We start from the raw sequence: 15,808 nt of genomic DNA, 5'->3' as shown, positions 1-15,808 counted from the left end.
TACCTCTCACCTAGGCATTGCACTGTCCAATCACTTCTGGTACTTGTCTGCTGGTGACAGGGGCCAGGTTTGGGTCATTTCTCTTATGCAGTGTTTAGTACAGTGCCTGGCACATAGGTGCGTAATAAATGCTAACTGACCACAGAGGTGGGAAATGGAATGCCACAGTTAAGGAAAAGTAAAAAAAGCCAGACTTCTTAAACGGTAGAAAGCATAGAGGAGCTTCACATGTAAAAAGGTTGGAAAGATAGGTTGGGGTCAGGTTTTGAAAGAGACAGAGTGGTTTATATTCATTCCTAGGGTTAGGGCTAACCACTGGAATGTATTGAATCAAGGCACGACATAATTAAATCCGGGTTTTGGAAATTCAGTTTGGGCAGCTGTGTGGTGGATGGAATAAATAAATGCCTGTTGACTGATTGATTGAGTAATGGTATCTTTGTAGCTGCCCGGGGCAGAAAGAGGCGGGTGTTCAGGGAGGACTAGCACCTGGGGTGTGAGGACTTGCCTGGTCCTTTTCAGAACTTCCCATCTGCCATTGGGTATCCGTCTTTCACCCAACTCTCACTGTGGCTCCAAGAAGCTGTAGCAGGTGCCGCAGGGGCCATCTCCAGTCATCCTGATCTATATCTTCTTGCCACTGGACCTAAATGGCTCTAGAGGAGAAAGTGAGGCTGGTGACCTTGCACACCCTCCCTCACTTAAATCCGATTCACTCGCACGTCATGGCATCACTTTCCTAAAGTCACGGTCTTCTTCGAGAATGAAGGACAAACAAGAGCAGGTGCAACAGTCACGCCTCAATAAAACTGTCTCGGCAGATGACCTAAACCAGGTTGAGGATAACCAACAGGCCTCAACCCATCAGTGAGTTAGGGGGATGTCTACCCCAAGCATGTAAAGACATTTCCTGGTGGAATGGGTGGATGAGAACAACTTGTTTCAATGGCATGGTGGCGGCTGAAGCGGGTGCTGTGGAGCACTTAGAGCTTAGTCAGATATTAAAGATGCCAAGGTCATCCACTGCATCCCGGGCCATCGCCAGTCATCCTGACTTTTGTCTTGCCACTGGACTTTGATGACTCAGAAAGGAAGAGTGAAGCTGACAACTTTGTGCAACTCTGCTTCACTTAAATCCAATTCACACTCAAGTCAAGACATCACCCCGTGATGTCATTGGTTGTCTTTAAAAATGAAGGATGAACAACAACACAACAATAATTCTCTCCCTCCTCCTCATCTTCTAGACTTCCTGGCTTCCATCAAGTCCCAATTAAAATCCATCCTTCTAGGGGCAGCTAGGTGGCGTAGTAGATAAAGTACTGTCTCTGGAGTCAGGAGGACCTGAGTTCAAATTGGGCCTCAGACACATAACATTCACTAGCTGTTTGACTCTAGGCAAATCACTTAACCCCAATTGCCTCACCTAAAAAAAATTAAAATAAATTAATGGACATTTGACACTAGCTGTGTGACCATGGGCAAATCATTTAACCCTGACTGCCTTGCCAAAAAAAAAAAAAAAAGAAAGAAAGAAAGAAAGAAAAAGAAATAAATTAACAGACTTGAGGTTAAGAACCCATGACCTAAATTCAATTTCTGCCAGACTTCTTTCCAGTTTTCCCAGCACTTTTTGTGGAATAGTAAGTTTTTACCTCTAATACTGGGGGCTTAGGGTTTTATTTATTTATGTGAGACCTTTCCTGATCTTCCTTAATTCTAGTCCCTTCCCTGTCTTATCTCCAATTTATCCTGCATATATCTTGCATGTATATTGTTGTTTGCAAATTATCTCCTCCATTAGACTATGAGCTCCTTGAGAGCAAAGACTGTTTTTTGCCTTTCTTTGTATCACCAGCAGTTAGCCCAGTGCCTGGCACGTAGTAGACATTTAATAAATGTTTATTTATCATACTGACTATATGATTCTGGTTAAGTCTTTCTGTCTCAAGCAACCTCCTAGGACATCTACTTAATCCTAGATAGTTGCATCTTCATTGGTAGCGAAAATTACTGCCTGGGAAGTTCCTGTAATGATGAAATCACAGCTCCTCCCTGAATTCTTGTGATTGATAGAATGTCAAAACTAGAAGAGACCTTAAAGATGACCTCTTACAATCCTTCTACGTGCATACTGAGGCCTAGGGAGATAAAATAACCTGCCAAAAGCAACACAGGTGTCAATAGTTTGGATTGGCAGGATATTTTAAAAAAAATTTTTATGATGTGATTTCTTAATTCAGCATAAAGAATCTTTTAGTTTAATAAAGGAGTTCTTAACCCTTTTAATGACATAGACTCCTTTAGCAGTCTAGGGAAGCCTATGGACCCCTTTTCAGAATGATCTTTTTAAATGCATAAATGCATAAAATAAAATATGTAGGATTACAAAAAAAGCCAATTGCATTGAAATATGATATATATATATATCATATATACCTATGTGTGTGTGTGTGTGTGTGTGTGTGTGTGTGTGTGTGTGCCCTCAGGTTAAGAACCCTTAGTTTAATGTAAACCAGATTTTGGGCTTAGATGGTGGCACAGGAATATTAAGGAGCTGAGCACTTAGTTACCAAACACCCATGTTGTGCTGGTCTGCTTCCACCCAAACAGTAACATTTGGGTTTACTTTAAGAACACTAATTAGTAGCTGGACTAGAAGTCAAGTTGCACTCTGGGAAACAACCTGCCTCTTCCCTACAGGACAAACTGTGGTCTAAGGAAAACAAGTCTTTCTTTTCCTTGAGAGAATGATTCTCTTTCCTTCCTCATCTCTGTAGTGCAAATAGAGAGTAGTATTAATTTTATTGTTAATGAGAGAAAATATGTACTGTTGATGAGTCCTTGGAGATGTTCAATTACTCCCTCTGGGAAATAGATGTTAGGGATTCCTGCCCGGAAACCTGAAAAGGACCTCTCTTTCCTGCCCCACAGCTAGGCTAAGGAGGTAGATTTTACCACATTCTATTGTGCAACCAAGTTGTAATAAGAAGGGTCTGGAGTGTGGGGAATTGATGTTATGCAGGAGAAGAAAAAAACTAAGTGTTGGAAAGGCTATAATTCTATAGCTGAGTTTAAGTACTACAGATCTGATCATTACAAACCCAGCGCACTTTGAAATATATCATTCTGACCTTCATAAGATATTGCACATGAAGTGACCATAAGACATTTTTTTTCTTTTGGCTTTGCTTTTTGGTGAGGCAATCAAGGTCAAGTGACTTGCCCAGGGTCACACAGTTACTAAGTGGTCAAGTGTCTAAGGCTGGATTTGAATTCAGATCCTCCTGATTCCAAGGCTAGAACTCTATCCACTGCATCACCCAGCTGCCCTATACATTTTTTTTCCTAATGGCAATGTTATCAGATTTGTTCAACTGACCTTGGAAAGAAGGAAGGCTGGCATTGGTGACTAGCCCTGTCAACCGGCCGGGAAGAGAGTAAAACAGACCAATGCTGTGTTCACAATGGGACAAAGAACTTTTGTTTCTAACATTTGATTTGGTAACAAATGGCTTTCTCCAACCTGTAAGAATCAATGAGAGTGAAATGACTTTCCAATTAATTGTTTTAAACTAAAAGTCCTGCTTAATAAATATATCATTTAGGACAACTACTTATGGAATCAATCATAGATTTAGAGCTGGAAGGGGCCTGGGAGGCCATTGTGTTGAACCTTGTAATTTAATAGATGAGGATCCCAGGCAAAAAGAGATCAAGGGATTTGGTTAGGATCATATAGCTACTAAATGGCTGAAGTGGTATTTAAACCCACTTCTTGACTTTGAATCCAGTGCCTTCTCTATTCAATCTTGTTTCTTTAAGACTAGACTAGTGTCACAAATAGTTACATTGAATTCCTGAGGGCTGGGTAGAATTAAAAAAACAAATGACTTTTATTTTACAGTACTAATTTCATTATTTTATACATTCAACTAATAGGTGAGGATGTTATAGATGGGTTGATTTTTTATTATAAAAATCAATTAACCTTGGTAATTTCTATTAAACTGGTAGATATAGTGAAGAAGAAAAGAGCTTAGGTTAATTTAAGCTAACTTACTAAGGGCACTGCAAATAAGTAATGAATATATTTCCATCTTTAAAAAGGTAGAGCATGCATTTATATTTCAATAAGTTATCTGTAAGTTCATTTGGTGCTTGTCAGTTGCTGGCATGACAGGACCAGAAAGTTTATTAGTGTTTGACAATGTTGAACAGTCATCTCTCTTCTTCCTGAATATATTCTCTTTGCTTGGTTTCCGTGATGCTATTTACTACCGGTTCTCCTTATTCTATTGCTTTTTTACTGGATCATTATCCATCTTCCCACCCTCTTCCCATCATTCTCCCACTGGCTTCTTTTCTGGGACATCTTCTCTTCTCTCTTTGTACTTTCTCCCTTGGTGATCTCACCAGGTCCCGTGGCTTCAATTATCATCTCTACTCAGATAACTACCAAATCTATATAGTCAACCCTAAATCTCTCTCTTGCACTCTAATGCCACATCAAAATTGCTTGATATATATTTATGCCTGAATATTTCATTGGCATCTCAAGCTAATATGTTAAAAAAAGAACTGATTATATTCTTGTTTTTGTTTTTTGGTGAGGCAATCAGGATTAAGTGACTTGCCCAGGGTCACATGGCTAGTAAATGTCAAATGTCTGAGGCTAGTTTTGAACTCAGGTCCTCCTGACTCCAGGGCCAGTGCTCTATCCATTGCACCACCTAGCTGCCCCTGAACTGACTATATTCTTACCTAATAAACACATCTTCCAGATTTTTCTATTTCTGTTGAAAGAATGGCCATTCTCTGAAAAACCATCCTTTCCTCTTGCCCCTCACATTACTTCACCAAATTTTGTTAGTGTGGCCTTCACAACATCTGTTAACCCTGTGTCACTCTTCTCCCTACCTATCCTTTCTCTCTTGTGAACCTCTCCTTATCTGTTGGTGCCTTCTGCACTGTCTTTAAATATGTCCATCTCCTCCATCCTTAAAAAAATCTTCACTAGATCCTACCATCCCACCAAGATCTTGTCCTATAGCTCTCCTCTATTTTTCAGACCAAATTCCTCAAAACCAGGCCAGTACAACAAACAGCCTGCAGGCTGCCAAAGGATTTTGGACAGCCGGCAAAAAAGGCCTCTGCCCACTCTCTCCTGTTTGTCACGGCAACCAACCATCGTCAGTCTGTCTCTAATCTAACCTATCTGGGGCCCAAAGAAGTTTAGCCTATTTTAATTTTGGCCCCTACCTACTGCCAAGTTGTCCAGGCCTGCTCAGAACAATGGAGGCATATACTTGATGCTCCTCTTTCCCCTCTAATATGTTCCTCAACACTGGCTTCCAACTGCATCACTTGGCTGAAATTGCTCTCTTCAAAATTACTAACAATCACTTAATTACCAAATTTGATGGTCTTTTCTCAGTTTTCATTCTTCCTGACCTATCTACAGCATTTGACACTCTTAATCATTTTCTCCTTAACACTCTGTCCTCTCTGGATTTTTGGGACACTATTCTCTCATGGTTCTCCTCCTATTTGTCTGACACTACTTCTCAATCTCCTTTACTGGTTCATCATATCACACCTTTAACTGTGGGTATTCCCCAAGGTTCTTTCCTACTGCCTCTTCACTTCTCCCTCTAAATTTTCTCTTGGTAACCTTATTAGCTTCCATGGGTTTAACTATCATCTCTATGCAGGTGATTTGCAGATATCTATCTATCTATGATATAGATATATATCAATATATATCAATATAAAGAAATATAGAAAAATATTATGTATATGTATGTATTCACAGTCTTTGGGACTAGATTGGTGTCACAAATGGTTCAATTGAATTCCTGGGGGCTAGGCAGAATGAGGGGAAAAAAGGACTTTTATTTTATAGTAGTAATTTCATTATTTCATACATTCAACTACTTAATAGGTGAGAATGTTACAGGTGGGCTTTTTTTAAATTATGAAAAATCAATTAACTTTGGTAATTTGTGGCTATGTGTATGTGTATATTATATATGTATGTATATGTATACATGTATGTATATGTGTGATTATATATAAAATACACATACACATATACACATAGACATGTGTGTATATATTTTCATACATATATACAGCCTCAATCTCTCTCCTGAGCTTCAGTTAGGATTCAGTCCAATTGTTTATCAGACTTTTCACATTGGTTGTCTTAGAAACATGTCTAAATTTAATTCAACATATCTAAAACTGAAATCATTATCTTTTTCCCCAAACCCTCTCCTTTTCCATACTTCTTTATTTCTTTTGACGGCACTCCCATCCTTTCAGTACCTCGAAAACATAACTTTAGCATTAACCTGAACTCCTCACTGTCCCTCCCCCACATATCAAATCAGTTGCCCCATCTTGCTTTTTCTACCTTCATGACATTTCTCTTATCAGACCCTTCCTTTCCACAGCTACCACCTTCATTCAGGTCCTCATCATCTCTCATCTAGATGACTGCAATTTGTCTCTTAATGAATGGTCTCCCTGCCTCAAGTCTCTCCCTATTCCAGTCCATCCTACACAGAGCTACCTACGGTAATTTTCTTTAAGCATAGATTTGATCATATGTCTCTCTTGTTCAATCAATTCCAATGGCTCCCTATTACTACTGGCTAAACATATAAACTCTGTTTGGTTTTTAAAGCTCTGTACAACCTGGCCCCAACCTATCTTTTCAGTCTCCTCAGACATTCCTCCCCACATTTTCCACTTTGGGATCTAGCCATTGATCTTCTCTCTGTTCCTATCATAGGATACTCCATCATTTTCATGTCTTTTGATTGGCCATCACTCATTGCTGGAATATACTTCCTCCTTACTGCAGCCTGAAAGAGTCCTTCCTTTTCTTTAAGACAAATCTTAAGCACCATCTTCTGCACTAAGCCTTTCCTAATGGCTCACAGTACTAATCAATCAATAAGTCAGTCAGTCAGTCAGTGAGTCAACTAGCATTTATTAAGCCCTTACAAAGTGCCAAGCATGAAGCAGAGCCAGGGTGGCAGACAAAAGGCAGGGACTCACCTGAGCTCTCCTAAATTCCCCTCCAAACAACTTTAAAATAATGCCTCAAATCAAATTCTGGAGTGGCAGAACCAACATAATGTCAGGGTGAAAGAATTTTATAGCCCAGGACAACTTATGAGGTTGGCAGGAAAGATCTGTCTCAACAAGGTGATGGCTGTACCTGATTCTAGTGCAGGCCAGGCTGGGCTGCCTGCAGGAAGTCTTGGAGGCAGCTGCATGAGTAGCAGCAGCAGTTTCAGGAGTTTTCAACCTACAGATGGAAAGGGGATCAGGCAACTGCTCAGAAGTAGATTACAGGGGTCCTTTGATGGCACTGGGTGCAGTACACTGTTGCATCACCCATGTATGGTTCTGGGTTGCAGTCCCAGGGTGAACATGAGCATCACTAGCATTTGTGGCTGTAGGGATGCAGGGACCCTGGTCACAATTTCAAGGAGGAGAAGAGTGCTTATGGTCACTCACACACCAGAACACAGGCCAGGAGAACAGTGACCATAACTCTCCTTAGATCATGCCACCTTAGAAGAACCAAAAACCTGTAGAACCCCAGAGGTAGCTCTGAAAATAGCAGCAAGGAAGGCCTGAAGTTTGGGATAGCATCCCCTCTATTCTGGGAGCAAATCCCAACTATAACATAAACTTATAATTCAAGGAATAGGCTGGAGAATGAGCAAACAACAACAAAAAGGAAAAAGGACAGGAAAAATCAAGACACAAACTCAGAAGATAATGAAGTCAAGAACAGCTACATGCAGAGCTTTTCTTTCTCAAAGAAAAAATGCAAATTGGTCACAGGCCCAAAAAGAATTCCTGGAAGAGCTCAAAAGGATTTTAAAAATCAAATAAGAGAGGTAAGGGAAAAATTGGAAAAAGAAATGAGAAAGATGCAAGAAAATTATGGAAAGAGAGTCAACAGCTTGGTAAAGGAGGTGCAAAAAAAAGTACTGAAGAAAATAACATCTTAAAAAAAAAGAATTTGCCAAATGGAAAAAGAGGTACAAAAATTAACTGAAAAAATAATTCCTTAAAAATTAGAATCAGGCAAGTAGAAGCTAATGTCTCCATGAGACATTAACAATCAACAAAATGCAATCAAAACAATGAAAAAAGAAGAAGAAAATGTGAAATATCTCATTAGGAAAAAAAAACTGTTCTGAAAAATACTTTCAGGGAACCTCAACTTTTCCCTCTTAGAACAAGATAAATCTAACTAAAAAATAAACAAGAAAGAAGTTAAGGAGATGAGTAGAATTTTAGAAAAGTTAGATAGGATAGACCTCTGGAGAAAATGAATGGGACTAGAAAGGGGTACACCTTTTTCTAAGCAGTACATAGTACTTACACAAAAATTGGCCATGTATTAGGGCATAAAAACCTCACAACCAAATGCAGAAAAACAGAACTATTAAATGCATCTTTTTCAGGCCATAATGCAATAAAAATTACATTCAGTAAAGGGTCAAGGAAACATAGATTAAAAATTAATTGGAAACTAAATAATCTAATGGTAAACAATGAATGAGTCAAAGAACAAATAATAGAAACAATCAATAATTTCATTAAAAAGAATAACAACAATGAAATATTATGCTAAAATTTATGGGATGCAGCCACAGCAGTACTTAGGGGAAAATTTATATCTCTAAATGTTTACATCAATAAAATAGAGAGAAAGAGCAGATCAATGAACTGAGCATGCAACAACAACAAGAACAAAAACCTAGGAAAAGAAAAATTTTAAATCCTCAATTACAACTCAAACTGGAAATCCTAAAAATCAAAGGAGAGATTAATAAAATTGAAAATAAGAAAACCATTAAATTAATAAATAAATGTACAAGCTGGCTTTATAAAAAGAAAGCACAATAAAATAGGCAAACTATTGCTTAATTTAATTTAAAAAAAAAGAAAGAGGAAAATCAAATTACCAGTATCAAAAATGAAAAGGGTGAATTGAACATCAATGGAGATGAACTTAAAGCAATTATTAGGAGCTATTTTGCACAATTATATGCCAATAAATCAGACAATCTAAGTGAAATGGATGAATATTTACAAAAATATAAATTGACCAGATTAACAGAAGAGGTAATAGAATACTTAAATAACCCTACCTTAGAAAAAGAAATTGAACACACCATTAATTAACTCCCTAAGAAAAAAACACCAGAATCACATGAATTCACAAGTGAATTTTACCAAAAATTTAATCAACAATTAATTCCAATACTACATAAACTATTCAGAAAAATAGGCCAAGAAGGAGTCCTACCAAATTCCTTTTGTGACACAAGTATGGTGCTGATACCTAAATCAGGGAGAGCCAAAACAGAGAAAGAAAAGTGTAGATCTATTTCACTAATGAATATTGATTCAAAAAGTTTAAACAAACTACTAGCAAGGAGATTACAGCAATATATTACAAAGACCATATATTATAATCAGGTGGGATTTACCCCAGGAATGTAGGATTGGTTCAATATTAGGAAAACCATCAGCATAAATGACCATGGCAATAACAAAAACAACAAAAATCATATGATTATTGTAGCAGATGCAGAAAAAGCTTTTGACAAAATACAACACTCATTCCTATTAAAAATACTGGAGAACATAGGAATAAATGGAGCTTTTCTTAAAATGATAAGTAGTATCTATCTAAAACCATCAATAAGTATTATTTATAATGGGGAAAAGCTAGAAACCTTCTCACTAAGATCAGAGGTAAAGTAAGGATGCCCATTATCACCATGATTATTCAATATAGTACTAGAAATGCTAGCTATAACAGTAAGAGAAGAAAAAATTTGAAGGACTTAGAATAGGCATGAAGAAACAAAACTATCACTCTTTGCAGATGATATGATGGTATACTTAGAGAATCCTAGAAAATCAACTAAAAAACTACTTGAAATATTTAACAACTTTAGCAAAGGTGCAGGATATAAAATAAGCCCACATAAATCATGGGCATTTCTACATATTATGAACAAAGTCCAGCAGCAAGAGACAGAAAGAAAAATTCCATTTAAAATAACTGTAGACAATATAAAATGCTTGGGAATCTACCTGCTAAGACAAACCCAGGAATTATATGAATATAATTATAAAACACTTTTCACACAAACGAAGTCAGCTCTAAACAACAAGAGAAATATTACATTCTCAGGAGTAGGCTGAGACAATATAATGTAAGTGACAATTCTACCTAAATTAATTTACTTATTCAGTTCTATACCAATCAAATTACCAAAAAATTATTTTATAGAGCTAGACAAAAATCATTACAAAGTTCATCTGGAAGAACAAAAGGTCAAGAATATCAAGGCAATCAGTAAAGAAAAAATGTGAAGGAAGGTGGCCTAGCAGTACCAGATCTCAAACTACATTACAAAAAAGTAATCATCTAAATAATCTGATATTGGCTAAGAAATAGAATGGTAGACCATTAGAAGAGATTAGGTATACAATACACAGTAGAAAATCATTATCGTAATCTAGTGTTTAATAAATGCCAAGACCCAAGCTTTTGAGATAAGAACTATTTGACAGAAACTGTTGGAAAACTGGAAAGCAGTTCCAGGTATAGACCAACATCTCACGCTGTACATCAAGATAAGGTCAGAAGGGGCACATGATTTAGATGTAAAGGGTGATATAATAAGCAAATTAGGGGAGCAGGGAATACTTCACCTGTCAGATTTATGGATAAGGGGAAAAAGTTATGATCAGACAAGAAATAGCATTATGAGAAGTAAAATGGATAATTTTGATTACATTAAATTTAAAAGTTTTTGCACAAACAAAACTAATGCAGCCAAAGATTAGAAAGAAAGCAGGAAACTGGAAAAAAATTATGGGAAGTTTCTCTGATGAAAAGCCTCAATTCTCAAATACATAGAGAACTGAATCACATTAATAAAAATGTGATTCATTCCCCAATTGATAAATGGTCAAAGGATATGAACAGGCAGTTTTCAGATAAAAAATGTTTTTCATCCAAAAAATGCTCTAAATCACTATTGATTAGAAAAATGCAAATTAAATCAACTCTGAGATACCACCTCATGCCTATCAGATTAGCTAATATAATAGAAAAGGAAAATGACAAATGTTGTAGAGGATGTGGGAAAATAGGGACACTAATGCACAGCTAGTGGAGGTGTGAACTGATCCAACCATTCTGAAGAGAAATTTGGAACTATGCCCAAAGGACTATAAAAGTATGCATACCCTTTGACCCAGCAACACCACTAATTGCCTGTACCCCAAGGAGATCAAAGGACAAGGAAAAGGACTTACATGTACGAAAATATTTATAGCAGATCCTCTAGTGGCGGCAAAGAATTGGAAATTGAAGGGGTATCTATCTATTGGGAAGTGGCTGAACAAGTTTGAGTATATGATTGTGATGGAATACTGTTGTGTTATAAGAAATTACAAGCAAGATGGTTTCAGAAAAACTTGGAAAGACATATGAACTGATGCAAAGTGAATATGAACTGATGCAAAGTGAAATGAGCAGAACCAGAACGTTGTACACAGTAAGAGCGATATTTTATGATGATAAATTCTGAATAACAGTTATTCTCAGCAATACAATGATCCAAGAGAATTCCAAAAATCTTATGATGGAAAATGCTATTCAACTCCAGAAAAAGAACTGCATTCAGGAGTCTGAATGCAGATTGATGCATATTTTTTCTTTATTTTTCTTTTGTGCTGGTTTTTTTTTTGGGGGGGAGGGTCTGTGTTTCTTTTGCAACATAGCTAATATGAAATATATTTTGCATGATTACATATGTATAATCTACATCAAATTGTTTGCCTTCTCAAGGAGGTGAGAGGGGAAGAAGGAAGAGAATTTGAAATTCAAATTAAAAAAAAGAATATTAAAAATTGTTTTAACATGTAATTGATAAAAGAACCAAACCAAACCAAACCAGTAACAAGAACAAGAATAACAAAACAGACCACCACAACAAAAACTAAGCACTGGGAATAAAATTCAATCAGGAAGAAAGACAGTTTCTGCCCACAAGAAGCTTACAGTCTAATGAAGGAAGACAACATTGAAAAGTTGGAGGAGATATGAGGGAGGAATGAGACATAGCTTGCCCTGGCATATTCCTTAAATGGAGGTTCTGGGAGGAGCCATCAGATAAGATGTAGCAATAAGGGTGCACTCCAGGACTGATGAAGTGAAGAGCTGGGGCTTGGAGAGATTCCAAGATTGGGTGCAGCCTAGAGAAAGGAGAGATGGCACTCTCTCTCATGAATTTTTATTGTCATTTTTTTTCAGTTGTGTCTGACTCTTCCTGACCCCATTTGGGGTATTTTTGCCAAAGATAATGGAGTGGTTTTCCACTTCCTTCTCTAGTTCATTTTACAGAAGAACCAAGGTAAACAGGATTTAAGTCACTTGCCCAGGGTCACATAGCTATCAAGTGTCTGAGGCTAGATTTGAACTCAGGAAGATAACTTTTCCTGATTCCAAGCCCAATACTCTATCCACTGTGCCACCTAGCTGCTCTTCCTTATAAATTACGTTATTGTAAGTGAGGACTGGCCAACAGGAGATCAGTCTTTTGAGGCTGTGCTATCAGCTCTGCAGGGTGCTAACTCATGAAAATGCCTGGGCAGCCTGCTTCTAGAAATGCATGATTATTTATAATAGTGGGGTCCTGTTTTCCATTCAGAGCATGTGCAGGTATTCGGTGACTGTTTCCTGCGTGCTTACTATAAGGCAAAGGAAAGTCTTAACTGGTTGCTGAGCTATAACTTGGGGCATACAAAAGCCTCAAGTGAAGGAATCCAGTTTCTGTTTCTTCCCTGGTGGCAAATGAGGAAAGAAACTGCTGGGGCAGGGGTGGACTAGAGGAAGGGAAAGGAAGGCTCTTGCCTTGAAATGTCATGAAGCTGTCAATGCATGGTGCTGTTATTTATCATTCTTTTCTTTTCTTAGGTGAATGAGTTCTTAGAACTGATTTGGCTATGATTCTGTGACCTTTAAAAGATTATATGAGCCTTTGGATGTCCAGAAAATGGAGTTGATAGCAGAGCTTACTAGCAGCTGGGCTTGGTTAGGAATGACTTGCTTTACTTTTTTAAACTTTCTTTATTTTTCTTGTTTGTGTGTGTTTTCTTTTGCAACATGGCTAACATGGAAATATTTTTGCATGACTTCATATGTATAATTGATATCATATTGCTTGCCTTCTGAAGGGGTGGGAAAGAGAGAGAGAATGTGGAACTGACAATTTCCAAAATGAATGCTAAAATTTTTTTTACATGTAATGGGGAAATATTTAATAAAATGAAAAAAAATTGGGAAAAAAAAGAAAGAAGTGACTTGCTTGACCTGGTCTATCAGTAGCAACTCAGCCACTAAAATATTGTGCCTCATAAGCAAGGGAGCAATATATCCTTGCTATGACACAATTAGAGGTGAATTTGTTGGGAAGAATATTTTGTAGCCATTACTGTAAATTTGAGCCCACTTTACTCAGGGATCAAGTTGTAGGGGTGGGGGAAATGTGCCTCAAGTCAACAGCATTAGAAAGACATCTCAGCCCCTCAGCAGTACCCCTGGAATCACAATAGGGAGATGTAGCTTAGCTCTGGGGACCTCACTAGCCCGTGAGAACATAAATTTGGTTAAAGTCCCCAAAGATCTACATGTGATACATTGTATTTATCTAAGTGACACAGTGGATACAATGCAGGACCTGGAATCAGTATGATTTGAGTTCAAATTTGTCCTCAGACACTTAATAGCTGTGTGACTCTGGGTAAATATTACCTAACTTCTCCATAGATCAGTTTCTTAGTTTTTAAAATGAGGATGATTAGTAGTACCTACCTTCCAGGTTTGTTGTGAGGATCAAATGAGATAAATATTTGAAAAGCACTTTGTAAATCTTGGGGCAGCTAGGAGGCCCAATGGATAGAGTACCAGTCCTGGAGTCTGGAGGACCTGAGTTCAAAACCCACCTCAGACATTTACTAGCCCTATGATCTTGAACAAATCACTTAAACCTGTTTGCCTCAGTTTCCTCATCTGTAAAATGAACGGGAGAAGGAAATGACAACCCCAAATGGGGTCAGGTCAGACCCAAATGAAAATGATTAAGCACACTTGCAAATCTTAAAGCACTGTATGAATAATAGCTATTGTTATTATTATCTACTTTTTATACACATATATTTATATTCATTCTCTTTATATTTATGCTGTATGTATTTATATATGTCCTTGTTGTCTCTCTTATTAGAATGGAGGCTCTTTGAAAGTAGGGATTATTTCATTCTTTGTACTTTATCTATAGCACCTCACATTTACATAATATAATTTTTACACCCATGTTGAGGTAGAGGGTATTGAAAAAACCATTGTTGCACCAGAATATTAGGAGATAACACAATTCAACAAACATTTATTAAGTGCCTACTATGTGCAATAATATTGAATCAGGTTCTGAGATACCAAAATTTAAAATTCTTTGTCCTCAAGGAGCTTAAATTCCAGTGGAATGCATTCTCTAGTAATTTAGCATCCCATCCTAGATCAAGACCTCTCCTCTGGACATAACAGGCTTCTAACTGATTCCTATGCCTCCAGTCTCCCTCTAACTTAACTGTGTCTCATATGTGTCTCATATTACTTTTCTTCACACATTGTACTTTCAGGACAAAAAGGTCTGTTAGTTATTTCCCAAACTCAATATTATACCCATTTCCTCTTTTTTTTTTTGATCCAGACTTGTAATTTCATCTGTCAGAAACTGCTAGTAAGGAAACTCTCCTTACTAATGAAGGCCAACTGCTTTCTAATTTAGAGAGTTACATGATTTGCCTGGGATCATATAGCCAGTATATATGTGTCAAAGCAGAATTTGAAGTCATGTCTTCCTGACCCAGAGGATGGCTTTCTATCCACTCAGTGCAGACCATCACTCCCGTACTGGCTTTATTCCTCCTACCTTTCCCATTCTTGACCCTTTCATGAACCAGTTTGACTCTACAATGTCCTCTTCTTTCAAGTCCCTTTTCCTCTTATCCTATCACCCTGCCCATCCTTTTAATTACTTCTACCATCTATTGTTGCTGTTCCTATTCATTCCCTGTTGAATGAAACTGGAGAGATCATAAAATCATGCTAACTTGGTCTATTACAAGTTTACGTTACATAATATCAACTGGTCTCCTGCTTTTGTAAGGAAATCTTTTTTCCATCTCCTTAATTAATTCATGATCCCACTCACCATGGTGACTTTTTTCAAACCTCCTATGGCTCTCCTCCCTTCCCCTTCTCAGTTTAGAACCTTGCTTCAGAATTCACTAAAGAAATTGAGGCAATTCATCAAGAGCTCCCTATTTTCCCTTCCTCTTCTTTTTACATTATTCAAATACCTTCATGACTGGACTATTGCAATAGCTTACTGGTTGGTCTCTCCCGCTCCAGTCCCTCCTTCATTCAGCTATCAAAGTGATCTTAAAACCCCTAACTATGTCACTCCCAGATTCAGTAAATTTCAGTGGCCTCTTATTGATCAAATATAAAATGCTCTCTTTGGTTTTTAAAGCTCTTTACAACCTGGTTCCTTCCTATCTTTTCAGTCTTCTTATACTTTACGCCCCTCTATAGATTCTAAGGTCTGATGACTTTGGTCTTCTGGCTTTCCCTCACACAGGACACTCCATCTCTTTATTGTGAATTTTCACTGGTTGTCCCCCC

This window comes from Vombatus ursinus, unplaced genomic scaffold (genome assembly GCF_900497805.2).
Source record: "Vombatus ursinus unplaced genomic scaffold, bare-nosed wombat genome assembly UNPS02008961.1, whole genome shotgun sequence".
NCBI classification, from domain to species: Eukaryota; Metazoa; Chordata; class Mammalia; order Diprotodontia; family Vombatidae; genus Vombatus; species Vombatus ursinus.
The sequence above is the reverse complement of the archived record's forward strand: the minus strand, read 5'-3'. Positions refer to the sequence as shown.